Genomic DNA, 13,809 nt, shown 5'->3' with positions numbered 1-13,809 from the left:
GGCCTCAGGCCTAAGTTCTCTAGCTTGCTAAGTCAATTCCATCTGGCTTAATTTTGCCTTTAGAAGGTGGTGGAGAGTTGAGGATGAGCCTGAGCACTTTTCGCATTTTATCTGAGGGTGTTGCTCCTTGGCGTTCTCCCAAAGTGTCTGCAGGTGTGGTGCTCATAGACCCCAAAATGAGTCTCCCAGAAGAAGCGTGATTTCAGCACATCGTGCTGTTGGGGCCCTTACTTTCTCATCTGGTTGTTTATCCCTCTGAGTACAGACCAGAATAGCCCTATGTTGCCCTGCCTTATTACTTAGAAAAGGCAATCTAATTTGCTGTCTCCTGAACACAGTGCAATCCTTAGCTATCTCACTTTGTCTGATTAACTTATCTTCATCTTTTCCCCAGATTTCATTCATTTGCATTTTCCCTAAATTTATTTAATTATGTTATCTCCTTATTTAGAGGCTCTTTGGGTTGAGGGAAGCAGGAAGATGCAGAGGACAGTAATGGCTCAGTGACGTTATTTGGAGCCTGATTTTTATTCTGTTAATGAGTCCCTAGATAACCCTTGGAAAGTCAGCGAGCCTCTTTCAGCCAAAATTTCTTCACCTTGAAAGACTGGGCAAAGAACAGTGCACCCCCCTGAGGTGCCCGTGGGGAAAAATTAACACAATAAAATTAATAAAGTGAAAGTGATGTACAAATCAGCAGTTGGGAGGACCACAGGAATATATTTCCTTCCTTGCAGATTAATTGAAATATCTGTTGTTTTAGAATCTGACCATTTCTACAGGGTAGGGAGGCAGTAGTCTTTGAATTTGTTAATGAGTTTGCTTCTTCAATGCTTCACGGCCTTAATGCCCATGAGGAAAGCGATACTAGCACCTTCTACAAAACCAGCTCTTTTCATGGTCTTTGTCCTCCTATTTATGTCATCATCATAGTCAGGGCTGATTTTATGATTGGAGTATGCTGGGGACGTTTCTACTCCTGCTACAAGATATATTCCTCATTCAGATATGACAATGATTTAAATCCTCACCAGTAGAAATTTGTCTCCTTAGGTCTGAAAGGCTTTTGATTCTTTGGTAGTCCCCAAACTTTATATATATATATATATGTAAGAAAGGTAATAGATACATGAAAGGATATTATGTGTTTGTATATATATATGAAGGTAATACTTTATGCATTATTATTGCATCTCTAATACATGCCAATGCTAGAGAAGTTGAGGAATTGTAAAGAAGGAAAGAAGTCAACAAATAGCTTACCTATGTTATAGTTTTGCCATGAATTCACTCTTTTTCTTATAAAATAATTTTAAAAATTAGAATAGATTTAGATTTACAGAAAAATTGTGAATATAGTACAGAGAGTTTCTGCATACTGTTTCCCCTAACATTTTATGTTAGAATGGTATATTTGTTACAATTAATGAACCGACAATACATTATTACTAACTAATGCCATAGCTAACATCGTACTCAATGATGAAAAACTGAAAGCTTTTCTTCTAAGATCAGGAACAAAACAAGGATACCCACTCTGACCACTTTTATTCAGCATGCTACTGGAAGTCCTAGCCAGAGCCATCAAGCAAGAAAAGAAATAAAAGACATCTAAATCAGAAAGGAAGAAGTAAAATTGTCTCTATTTTCAGACAACATGAAATTATATATAGAAAACCCTAAAGACTCCATCAAAAAACTATTAAAACTAATAAACTAATTCAGTAAAGTTGCAAGACACAAGATCAATGCACAAAAATCAGTTATGTTTCTATACACTAACAACAAACTATCAGAAAGAGAAATTGAAAAAACAATTTCATTTACTATTACATCAAAAAGAATAAAATACCTAGGAATAAGTTTAACAAAGAAGGTCAAAGACCTGTACACTGAAAACTGTAAGACATTGATAAAAGAAATTAAAGAAGACACAAATAAATAGAAAGATATTTTGTGTTCACGGATTGAAAATTAATATTGTTAAAATGTCCGTACTACCCAAAGCAATCTACATACTCAGTGCAATCTCTATCAAAATTCCAATAGCATTTTTCACAGAAATCGAAAAAACAATCTCAAATGTGTATGAAACCACAAAAAAACCCTGAATAGCAAAAGCAATATTGAGAAAGGAAGACAAAACTGGAGGCATCACACTTCCTGACTTCAAACTATATTACAAAGTTATAGTGATCAAAACAGTGTAGTATTGGCATAAAAAGAGACGCATAGATCAAAGGAACAGAATAGAGTCCAGAAATAAAACCACACATATTCAGTCAATTAATTTACCACAAAGGAGCCAAGAATATACAATGGAAAAAGGATAGTCTCTTCAATAAATGGTGCTAGGAAAACTGGACAGCCACATGCAAAAGAATGAAATTGGACCCCAACTGACACCATACACTAAAATCAATTCAAAATGGATTTGAGACTTAAATTTAAGACCTGAAACTGTAAAACTCATAGAAGAAAACATAGGGGAGAAGCTCCTTGACGTCAGTCTTGGCAGTGATTTTTTCGGATTTGATGCCAAAAGCAAAGGCAACAACAGCAAAATAAACAAGTGGGACTACATAAAACTAAAAATTTTCTGCACAGTAAAAGAAACTATCAATACAATGAAAAGGCAGCCCATGAAATGGGATAAAATATTTTCAAATCATATATCTGATAAGGGATTAATATCCAAAATATATAAAGAACTTACACAACTTAATAGCAAAAAAGCAAACAATCCAATTAAAAAATAGGCAGAGTAACTGAACACACCTTCCAAAGAAGGCACACAAATGGGCACCATTAAAAGGCGCTCCACATCACTAATCATCAGGGAAATGCAAATCAAAACCACAATGAGGTATTACCGCACACGTGTTGGAATGGCTCTTATCAAGAAGACAAGAGATAACAAGTGTTGATGAGGATGTGGAGAAATGGAAATCCTGTACACTACTGATGGAAATATAAACTGGTGCAGCCAATATAGAAAGCAGTATGGAGGTTCCTCAAAAAATGAAAAATGGAACTGCCATATGATCCAGCAATTCCACTCCTGGGTATACATCCAAAGGAAATGAAAACAGGATATCAAAGAGATATATGCTCTTCAATATCAAAGAGATATATGTTCTTCAATATCAAAGAGATATATGCACTTCAATGTTTACTGCAGCATTATTCACAATGGCCAAGATATGGATACAACCTAAGTGTCCATGAATGAATGAATGGAGAAAGCAGATGTGGTATATATATGTACATATATATATATATTCATAATATACACAACAGAATATTACTCAGCCAGGATAAAGAAGGAAATCCTGCCATTTGCAACATGGTTGGATCTTGAGGGCATTATGCTAAGTGAAATAAGCCAGACAGAGAAAGACAAATACTGCATGGTATCACTTATATGTGGAACCTTAAAAAAAAATTCCAGCTCATAGAAACAGTACAAAAGTGGTTGTCAGGAGCTAGGGGTGGGGGTGGAGGAAATAGGGAGAGGTTGGTAAAAGCATAAAAACTTTCAGCTCTAAGATGAATGAGGTCTGGGGACCTAATGTATAATTATGGTGACCATAGTGGATAATGCTGTATTGTATAATTAGAATTTGCTAAGAGCAGAACTTAAAGCTTCCTACAAAAAAAAAAAAAAGAAATATAAATATGTGAAGTGACACATGTGTTAATTAACTGGACGCGAAGAATCCTTTCCCAATATGTATATATATCAAATCTTCACAATGTACATTTTAAATATCTTACAATTTTATTTGTCAATCATACCTCAACAAAGCTGAGTAAAAGAATCCATTTGGATTTTTAAAATTTTTACTGTCCTTTATCTGTTCCACGATCCCATGAAGAACATAATATTACATTTATTCCCTATGTCTTCTTAGTTTCCTCTTGGCTGTGATGGTTTCTCAGACATTTCTTGTTTTCGATGACTGACAATTTTGAGTAGTACTGGTCAGTATTTTGTAGAATCCTTCTTAATTGGGGTTTGTCTGATGTTTTTCTCATGATTAGACTGGGGCTATGGGTTTAGGGGGAGGAAAAACAGAGATAAAGTGCCATTATCATCATATTCAGGGTATATATGTCATCATGACTTATGGTTGTAAGGATTGTGTCAACGTGGAGAAGCAATGCCCCTCTAGAATGGGCAGCTGCAGTGGAACTCCATCCGATGGCTACTCTGTAGGAATCCTGCCCGGTGTTGCCTGATCTTGATTTTTCAACAGAAGCCAGAAAGCTCAATGTTTATGTGAAACATCCAACTTTTAAATATTGACAACTAATTCAAATTTAAAACACAAAGGTTCCACACTTGTATGGGCCAAATCAAACCTGTCTGTGAGCCAATGTTAGTCTATGGTCACTAGTTTCCAAACTCTTTTGAAAATATATGGGCATCATTAAAGCTTTTAAAGCACGAAAGAGGCATTACTCAATTTGGATGTTGGCTTTGTGCTTTGTAAATAATTTCTCCTAGTGATAGGAGGGAGAGAAATGGGTGGAGGAGAATCAGGGAACAGAGATCAGGACTACCATTGCTTTGTCACTACAAGAGCTAATGAAGACTTGACTGAAGGTGTGGGTAAGGGGATTGAGAGAAGGTGATAGACATGGAGACATTTCAGAGGTAAAACTATGAGGACTGGTGATCTGTTGGCTTTCCTGGATGGAGGTGAGGAAGACATCAAAAATTATGTCAAGGTTTCTGGCTTGAGAGACTAAAGAAATGGAATGTCATGGTCTGAGATGGGGAATGTAAGGAAGGAGCAGATTTGCAAGAGCAGACAGAGGTGTCTCTGAGTTTGTCCAGTTGGACACATTGAATGAGAAGTGAAAATACAAATTAATTTCTGAAGAGCGAGATCTTGGCTAGAGATCTAAGTTAGGGTGTGTCTTCAAAAAACAGATGATAGCTGCAATCATAGTAGGGGACAAGAGCACATATGAAGCACTGAGAAAAGTACATAGTCTTTCTTATAGGAGGGTATGGAGGAAAGGAAGCCAGCGAAAGGTGACACTAAGAATACATCTTGTGAAAGGCAACACTAATAATACATCTTGTTCGGGTGCCAGCCCTGTCGGCATATCGGTTAAGTTCCTACGCTCCACTTCAGTGGCCCAGGGTTCACGGGTTCAGATCCCGGGTGCAGACCTATGAACCGCTTATCAAGCCATGCAGTGGCAGTCGTCCTACATAGAAAATAAAGGAAGATGGGCACAGATGTTAGCTCAGGGCTAATCTTCCTCAGCAAAAAGAGGAGGATTGGCAGAGGATGTTAGCTCAGGGCTAATCTTCCTCAAAACATTTTTTTTAAAAAAAGAGTGTATCTTGTTCAACCCTTTCTCTGCATTGTCATGTTCTAAAGGGATTAGGAATTCCTACTCGAAACTTCCATATTTGCTTCCTCTGCTTCTTCACTATCCACCTACTGCCTCCCCTTTTGGTTTCTGGACTCTGCGTCTCTATGTCTTTAAACCTTGACCATCCCCCAAGGACTCCCTTCTATCTTGCCACCAAGGATGCAACACAACTCTTGCTGTCTTCCCTCCTCTCTAATAATTTATTTTCTCTCCTTGGCTTGTTTTATTTTTTTTCCCACCTCTACATGGACTTTGGGTGGAGAGCTGGGTTGAAACGCGTGTTTTGTTTTTCACAGGCTGTATGGCTTTGGATAAGTATCCTAACCTCCCTGAGCTTCAGTACAGTGATCTGTAAAATGGACATAATGCCTACCTCTGGGTTTGGTTGTGTGGATTAAGACCTTTAACATAAGCCAAACACCCATTGTGTGCCTGCTCTGAGCAGGGCCTCAGTAAATAAAGACTCAATCTTAACTCGGACTGCTCTTCCTCATCCCTCAGCATTTTGTTTGTATCTCTCACCAGCAACGTACGTTTCTACCGTGTTTCTCCACTATAGTTGAAGCTCTTAGAGGACAAGGAATGGAATACATCCAAATTTATATTTATGCGCTTTTCATAGCACATAGTGAGGGCGTAGTAAATAACTGAAAATATTCATACACATAAACATCTACAAATAGATATCTCAATAAATATTTGGAACATTGTAGGCCTTGACAGATACCTGCCAAAGGAATGAAACATGCTTGTGATTATTTAAATGCTATTCTAATGTACAGAAAATATGGGAAAAGGAATCTTAGCTTGATTTTATGAAGCACAAGCAAGTAATATCCTCAATTCTGAGTCTTTGAGGCGCTCGTGCATCACCATGGGCTCTGCTCCTTTCTGCAGTAAAATATTAATCCATGCTATCACTGGAAGGAGCAGCACCCTAACCGACCCGCTGGGTAACCGGTCAGAAATCCTGCCTCCTTGGCACTTACGGCCGGGAGACAGAGCAGGAATAGCAAGTGCCTGGAGCTGGGCCAACGCGGAGTTGGGTCCCCTAAACCCTTATCTGAAGCACACTTTCAAACCACATTTCCCAAACCGCCTGCCCTCCTGTGTTTTGTTTTGACTCTGTTCACTTCCATGAAGATAAAGAATGAAAAAGAACTACGCCCATTCCAGGAAAATTGGTGTCAGGACACAAGAGGCTGCAGTGACTCGGAGAAAAAGAGCTGAGAGGAAAGGCTAAAGAGATGGCGTGTGGCCTTCGTTCTGCGAGATATTAACCCCATGACCTGGGCAAGTTGCTAACCTCTCTGAGTCTGCTTCCTCATCTGTAAAATGGGGACACTAATTAATGTCTTGCCACCTTCCCAAGACTCTTGCTAAATCAGGTCCAATAATGAGGATGCTTTGAAAAAGTGAGTTTCCCTCTGGGTCTTTAGTAGATACATTTAAAAAGTAATGAAAGAGGGGTGCTCCAGGCAGAAACGACTAACATTGATCTACTGTCATACAAGGAAAGGGTTTGCTCAATTCTCAAGGGTAAATCTAGTGTTTGTTCGATCTTTGATACTTACAGAGGGAAGCTTTGACCTGTCTTGAAATTGCCCTTACAAGAGCTTACTTCAAAGGGCTTCAGTTTTATGTGTCTGCTTGGACCTTAGTTCCTCCTTAGAAATATATTTTGACCTAGTCTTTCCTATGTCCTTATATCGATTGCTTTTTGTACACGCACAAATCCTCGAGAAATGGGTCTGGTACCATTTAAGCTTGTATATAAAGCAGAAGGGTAAGAATCTGGGAAAATAATCTGTCAGTTGTATGTAATAATCGTCTTAAATAAGCAGTTCAAGGCTTATCTAAAGCTCGCCACAGCTAAACAAAGAAGGCAGTCAGCAGAGCCTCAGACGCTGAACTCTGCACCCTGGCTGGACCTTGCACTGGGCAGCCTGGTAACAGGAAGGCAGCAAGACACACTTTGAACCAGGGCTTCTAAGGCCGCGGTGAGGTTATAGACAGGGTGACAGCCGCACTTTGCAGCCTGAACTTTGTACCTAGACGCAGGGGCATTTAATCTCCATAACAGCCACTTTGGTTCATTACTGATTAACAGCTCCTCCTTGAGTAAAGTTCTTTGTTAATGGAGTTTTAACATACGCTTTCTCTCCCCTTTGGTCCTGCCACTGGGATGGGCATCTGTGCTTATTTCACTATCTGTCCCAAACACGGGCTGGTCTTTCCATGGGCAAAGCTTTGCCTCTGCTCAGAACAAAATTGGCGCTTGTAGAGGTGCCACGTGGTAATGACTGCTCCAGAGGCCACACGCTTCTCTCAGATTTACATTCGGAGAAGGTAACCATGGTCCTGGTGCCATTAAATGTCAGACGAGGCAATGACGGGTATCCCTTCGCCTCTCCCCACAAAGCACCTCTTTTCTTTTTGCTCTTTCTTTTTACCCATTTTTTTTCCTTCCCCATTTTCTCCTCCTCTCCTTATTTCTTTCTGCACGTTCAGCCTCTCAGTGGCACTAGAGTTAAATAATGGTGACCCCTGTCACATACATCATTTCCCCAGCCAGTGTAGCCAAGGCACGTTTTGTTGCAGCTGGAAGTCAAAGCAATTTAAGTGCACATTCAAGTCTCCTCCTTTCCAAATAAACACAGTTGTACTTAACTTCAATGCATGGGTAAGTGATATTCGGTAAGCTTGAAGCGTTAGCTATTTAAAGAGAGCGCCTGGACTCTAGAAAAGGGGAAGTAGAGTTGTTAGTGAGCCAAGCGTTAGTTACCATCTACAAAATAAATACTAGTCCTGCTGAAAATACTCAGACTTCCATGCCCCCAAACCAGGGAAGATACAGATTCCTCAATTGCTAAATTTCGTTCAATACTGATCAATAAATAGGCTTTGGTTTCTGGGACCCGAGACTGGGTAACTACAGGCTATTCATTTAGGAACTAACCAAGACCAAGGAGCCCCCTCAGAAGCTTTGCTTGAGGGTTTAGGGGCCCAGAAATTAACCTTTTACCAGTCGCTGCTTTGTCTATCCTGGAGTAGTCGACCTTAGTTCAGACAATAATTCACTCTCTTCTCGTTTTTCTTTTTATGTTTAAAAATGCCTGTGTCTAGCTCCCATTCACCAAAGGGTCAGCCCTGAAGTCAACCATGTCTGGGCACCATGGATCAAAACCCCCCCATCCTCCCTGGCCCTCTCTCACTCTCCCACCCGCACATACACCCTCCAGCTATCTGGTTCAGCTCTCAGCCCCCAAGTCCATTTATGCCCGACCTGGTTGACCAAAAGAAAAAAGCCAGAGTCTGATTTGACACATCCCTGCAATACTTTCCTCTTTTGTTTTCTCCTAGTTTTCTCTCCTTGCTCCTCCTCCTCTCTCTCTTTCCTTTCTCTTTTCTTCTACTTTTTTCCCTTCACTCCTTTCTTTTTCCCTAACTTGGCAAACATGTAGTTTTCAAACTCATCGCTGGAGCCCAAGTGAAAAGGTACAGGAGTGGGTCTGGCTTCTCTCTGCACATTGCCTTCCCTCATCCCTACTGTATTTTTGCAAGCCTGCCATGCCAAAGGGTGTGACCCAGTCATTTATCCTGGTATCTGGATTCGGATTATTTATAAGAAGAGAAGGGAAATTAAAAACAAAGATAAATCCTTCGGAAACATTGAGCCTCCAGCTTTTATGTTCCCTGTCATCCCTGGATGATCCACAGACCCTATATATCTCATTTTCTGCACTTGGCTTTCCATGGACCACCCTATTTCATTGCGGGGTGGAAGGAGTTTCACTGTTCCCATGGCAGCAAGGTCTTTGGTACTAAAAGGCTGCACTTGGGGCTCTCAGGGCTTGTTCCCTCCTGCAGCCTTCTTTTTCTCATGGCTTTCTTCTTGGGGCACTCCAACCCCACACCTGGCTTGCCAACTGCTCCTCCCAAGGCCATGGATTAGGGCCACACCTGTTTGGGATTTACTCAATCTGAAAAATAGTAAGGCTCCTCAAGAACACCGAATTACCTTTGCCCCGAAAGTGGTGCAATCAGATGCTTCCGCAGCCCCTTAGGACAGCCGGGGCTGCAGACGTGGCCTCCAAATTCAGGCCCAATTACCATAAACACAACACCAATTACCCCAAACAGAACACAGCAATTGAGCCTTGATTTATATCCCCTCCTGACAACTCCACCTGCCTCTCAAACTCAGAATCTTGCCACCTGCTCCAGGCAGAAGGTTTAACACAGTATGAACAAAGGTCATTACAGCTCACATAGCTGATAGCTATAAGGCACAAGACAAAATTAGTCTGATTTTATATCCACTATAATAGTCCAAGCTTGAAGACAAGAAACATAGGTTTATTGAATTCGTTTTCTTTCTTCTTATTTTTTTGAGTAAAGATGAATTCAATGAAGCAAACATGATTACCCCATTTGGTTCCTAGGTCCTGACCAGTGATTGATGATTTACGAACTAACATGAGTCCAGTATTTCATGAAACTCCTATATGACATCAACTCTTCCTGTCCGTATCCTTCCATCTCTTCTCCCACTGCACACGAATACGCACACAGATGCACGTGCACATACGCACACAGGAACAGGAGCGAAGAGATGAGGAAAGCAGACAGTAATCTTGCTGTAGATTAGAAGGAGCACCGGACGAGATCAGCCAACGATGACAAGTGTCAGCACCAGGATCTGTACCAATCTCCTGTGTGATATGGATATTCATTTACACTTTGTCATCAGTATTTTCATGTGTAAAATGATACTTGGAGATATCCTCTGGCTCCCAGACTGAAAAGTTGAAGGAAACAAATGAAAAAAAGGCAACTAGCAAAGACAAAGGCATTGCGCGCTGAGAGCAGGAAGGGAATGGAGAGAGGGAAAGAACATTCTCCAAGAAGGATGCTATTGGTCTGGTTTCTCTGAGCCTTCACAGCAATCTCTCCTGTAATCTCCAGACAAATCCCCTTTCCTCTCATCATATTCCAATTTCTTCTTTATAGAAAATATACAGATACTATAGGAAAAGACAGGAATGGGGGATACTGGTAAATTTTGCCTGGTATTAAACTATTTAGATGGAGTACAAAGATCAACTAATTATTGTTTGACATAATCAATCAACTCCACAGCCCATTAATTTCCACCTGCGATTTCTTCTAGGTGCTAATTTTGCATTTATCTTTGGCATAAATTAAGGTTAACTGCCTTTGATTATCTAAGGAGAGCTGCTCTGGTGGAGAAAAGAATCACAGACATTTTAAAATGTTCATCTAGTTGCTGGTTCTCAATACCAGTGCTTTCGTGAACACCTAGTTACTGGTGATTGCTTTCTGTGTTTTTTATCCTATTCCTAAAACGGTACTCCAAACCTATTTGATACAAAAGATCCAAACCTCATGTATGTTTTCTCCTCGTTAGCTGGTTCATCAAGGCACGTCTATTTCAAGCTGTTTTTCCCATCCTCACTTTTAACCTATCTACTGCCTTTCCCAGTTATTTCTTCCATTTCTGAGGTCTGTACAAAGGTAGACAATAGCTCTGTTTCCTTTTAGTGCATCCTTTCCTGACTTCAAGTCCTTGAGACACTTTATTTGCTAGCATAACTCTTGAAATAGGTTTTCATCTTTCCAAATGTGGGTTTAAGTTTTTCCTTCATTGCCGATAGACAGTGCTTTACCTGTCTGTCTGTGCTGCAGTAACAACAGTCCTTTGGTTCAGGCTTCATTTCTTATACACAATAAGGATGCAAAGAAGGCAACAAAAACCTGAGTTTTGGTTAGTTGTTCTGGTGGGGAGGAAAAAGAGAAGAGAAAACCTGGACCATTGACCAACTTGCTCTCCAGAGGCCTCTAAAGGAAGAGAATAAAGAAGACAGAATCCAGAGTTCCCAGAAAGAAAGGAAATTTCCCATTTATTAAGCACATCCTATAAGGCCCTGTGCTAAGCCAAGAGTTTAGATGTATATTTCTACCCGGGGACAGAAAGCTGAGCCAGAAATTTGCACAGAACATACAGTGTTTACCAGATTTTGAGATTTAGCCAAGAACCAAGAGTTGTTCCCTACTCCATCATGAAGCCTGTCTAAACTTTGTGTCCTGGCATTGAAATCTCTCCACAGTTTAACTCCGTATGACCCATCCAAATTTACTGCCCATTATTATGCATAATATATCCTCCCTGAAGCCACCTAATCACAACATTTTTATTTCTGTATTTATGCTCTTTTATGATAGAGAATGTAATCTTTAGATCTGGCTGGATCTGTGTTTGAGTCCTGATTCTGTCATTGGCTTGCTCTGACGTTTTTGAGGCTCAGATGCGTCATGCTTTAAAATGGGATGAATGATTCTTTGCAGATTTAATGTAATGTAATGTTTAGGCTGAGAAATGTACATAAAGGACTTGGCTTCACAGCTGGCATGGAGGACACACTCAATAATCTATTGTTATATCATCATTATGACTAATATTGAATGTCTTCTCCACTCCCGTCATCTTCTAATCTTACTCGTCAATCAACAGTTGATACGCAAGTTCTCTTTGAAACCTTTTTTCCACTCCTAGTTCAAATCTATAGATTTCTTTTCTTTATGTATTTCATACTTGATAATATATTATTTGTTTGGCACAAACCTGGTCTAAAATTCCTTAAATGCAAAGGCTAAATGTTATGGGTCTCTGTTAAGCGTGAGTCTTCAGTGAATGAGCAGCAAATATTTGTTGAATTTTAACCTGTTCAGAGAGTTTGCACTTGCTGAGTTTCTTAGGATCTAGGACCATATTTTATAATATTAAGTCACAGTCAGCCTGCTACAAGCTCTTAATTTTAAGTAAGTTAAAATTATGTAATGCAGTTGCCATAGAAAGTATAACATTGCAATATAATAGCTCTAATAAACTATTTTTTTAAATACCTGATATATGGGCTCACGTGTTCTAAGAAATTTCTAAACCTGAAGTTACAGTATGCTGGAAACACACTTTAGTATTTCTTTTAACAAAGCAAAAAGCCTTATGATTAGCATAAAAAATACTTCCGGTACATGTTTTCCTCTTAACTTCTCGCTGAAATGAAATCAATCAACTGAATGTTCTGCGAGCTGGCCCTCTATCTAAATCACCTGTGGTTTGCTTTTGGTTCCATATACTGATCTACACAGCACATGCAAGATTATAAATTACCTTTGGTAGGATAGAGGTGAACAGTTTGAAGGGAGAACTCCATTACACAGTTTAAAGAAGGATCTGGAAATATTTTTAGTTCCGCTATGGGGATCTTGAGAAAAGTTAAGGGGCCATGACGTGCAAAGTCCACAATGTAGATCAGCCTTTGCCCACCTGCTCGGAGCTTAGCAAACATTCCTCCCAGAACTTTATAGGTTTGATCCACACCCAAGTGACACACCCAGCTCTGCCTCTGGGATCTGCCCCAACCAGCTTACTTATCCAGGACAGGCTGTAAGAAACTCTTTTGTTCCTCTTTATGGGAATCAATTTGTCTCACCATTTCCTGCATTTTTCAGAAGTTACTTCAATAAGTTATTTTTAGGAGCAAGTTGGAAGTTGCCGGTAGTTATTACATTATCTACAAAGCTCAGAGTCAAAAACTAATGTGCAAAATTTACCTCTGGTGTCAGTCAGTTTTCTAATCTATATAACCAAATTTCTATTAATCATGGAGGCTATTTCCTTTCTTTCACAACGTTTTGAGTTTCCTCAAGTCCTTTGCTAACTGTTTTATCTACATATCTTTTGCCACAGGTCAAATTTGGAGGAGGGTGGTTGATAAAGAGAGTTGGAAAGACTCAAACTTCTCTGAAATATAAAGAAATTTATGTAAAAAAATCTATTGCAGATATAAAAGAACTCCAAAATAAATTGACCTGAATAGCTAATGGATTCCAAATGGTTACTGTTGGGTAGCAAGTTTCGGTTAGTACCCTTACCTAAGTGTTACTAATTAGGCAAGTTTCAAGTACACCCACATATGATTGGTTTGTCTTGTTTGATTGGCATAATATTCGTTAGAGTATCTTGCAAATGATAAAAATGCTACATGCCTCGAGGCATCCTTTACAACACAAGGATTCTGTGTCACCATACCTGTTCTGGGTAAAAAGAAAAGGCAATGAACTGAGTCAACCTTTCCATCAACAAGTACTATTCAACACCTACTGTTCTATGCAAGCAAAGCACTGAGTGCTTGGCCTGGGCAGCATCCAGATCAACACAAAACCCTGCTCCCTAAGAAGCAGTTGCAATTAGGAAAGGTAATGCACCTAAAATGTGATCATGCACAAGAGGGATGGATGGGGACAGTGAGCTTCTAGTCTCTGGTCCATCTCAGGAAAGCTATTTAACTTCTTTAGGTCTCAATTTCTTTTTTCATAAAAATTAAGAAC

This window comes from Equus przewalskii, chromosome 27 (assembly GCF_037783145.1).
Source record: "Equus przewalskii isolate Varuska chromosome 27, EquPr2, whole genome shotgun sequence".
Taxonomy (NCBI): Eukaryota; Metazoa; Chordata; class Mammalia; order Perissodactyla; family Equidae; genus Equus; species Equus przewalskii.
The sequence above is the reverse complement of the archived record's forward strand: the minus strand, read 5'-3'. Positions refer to the sequence as shown.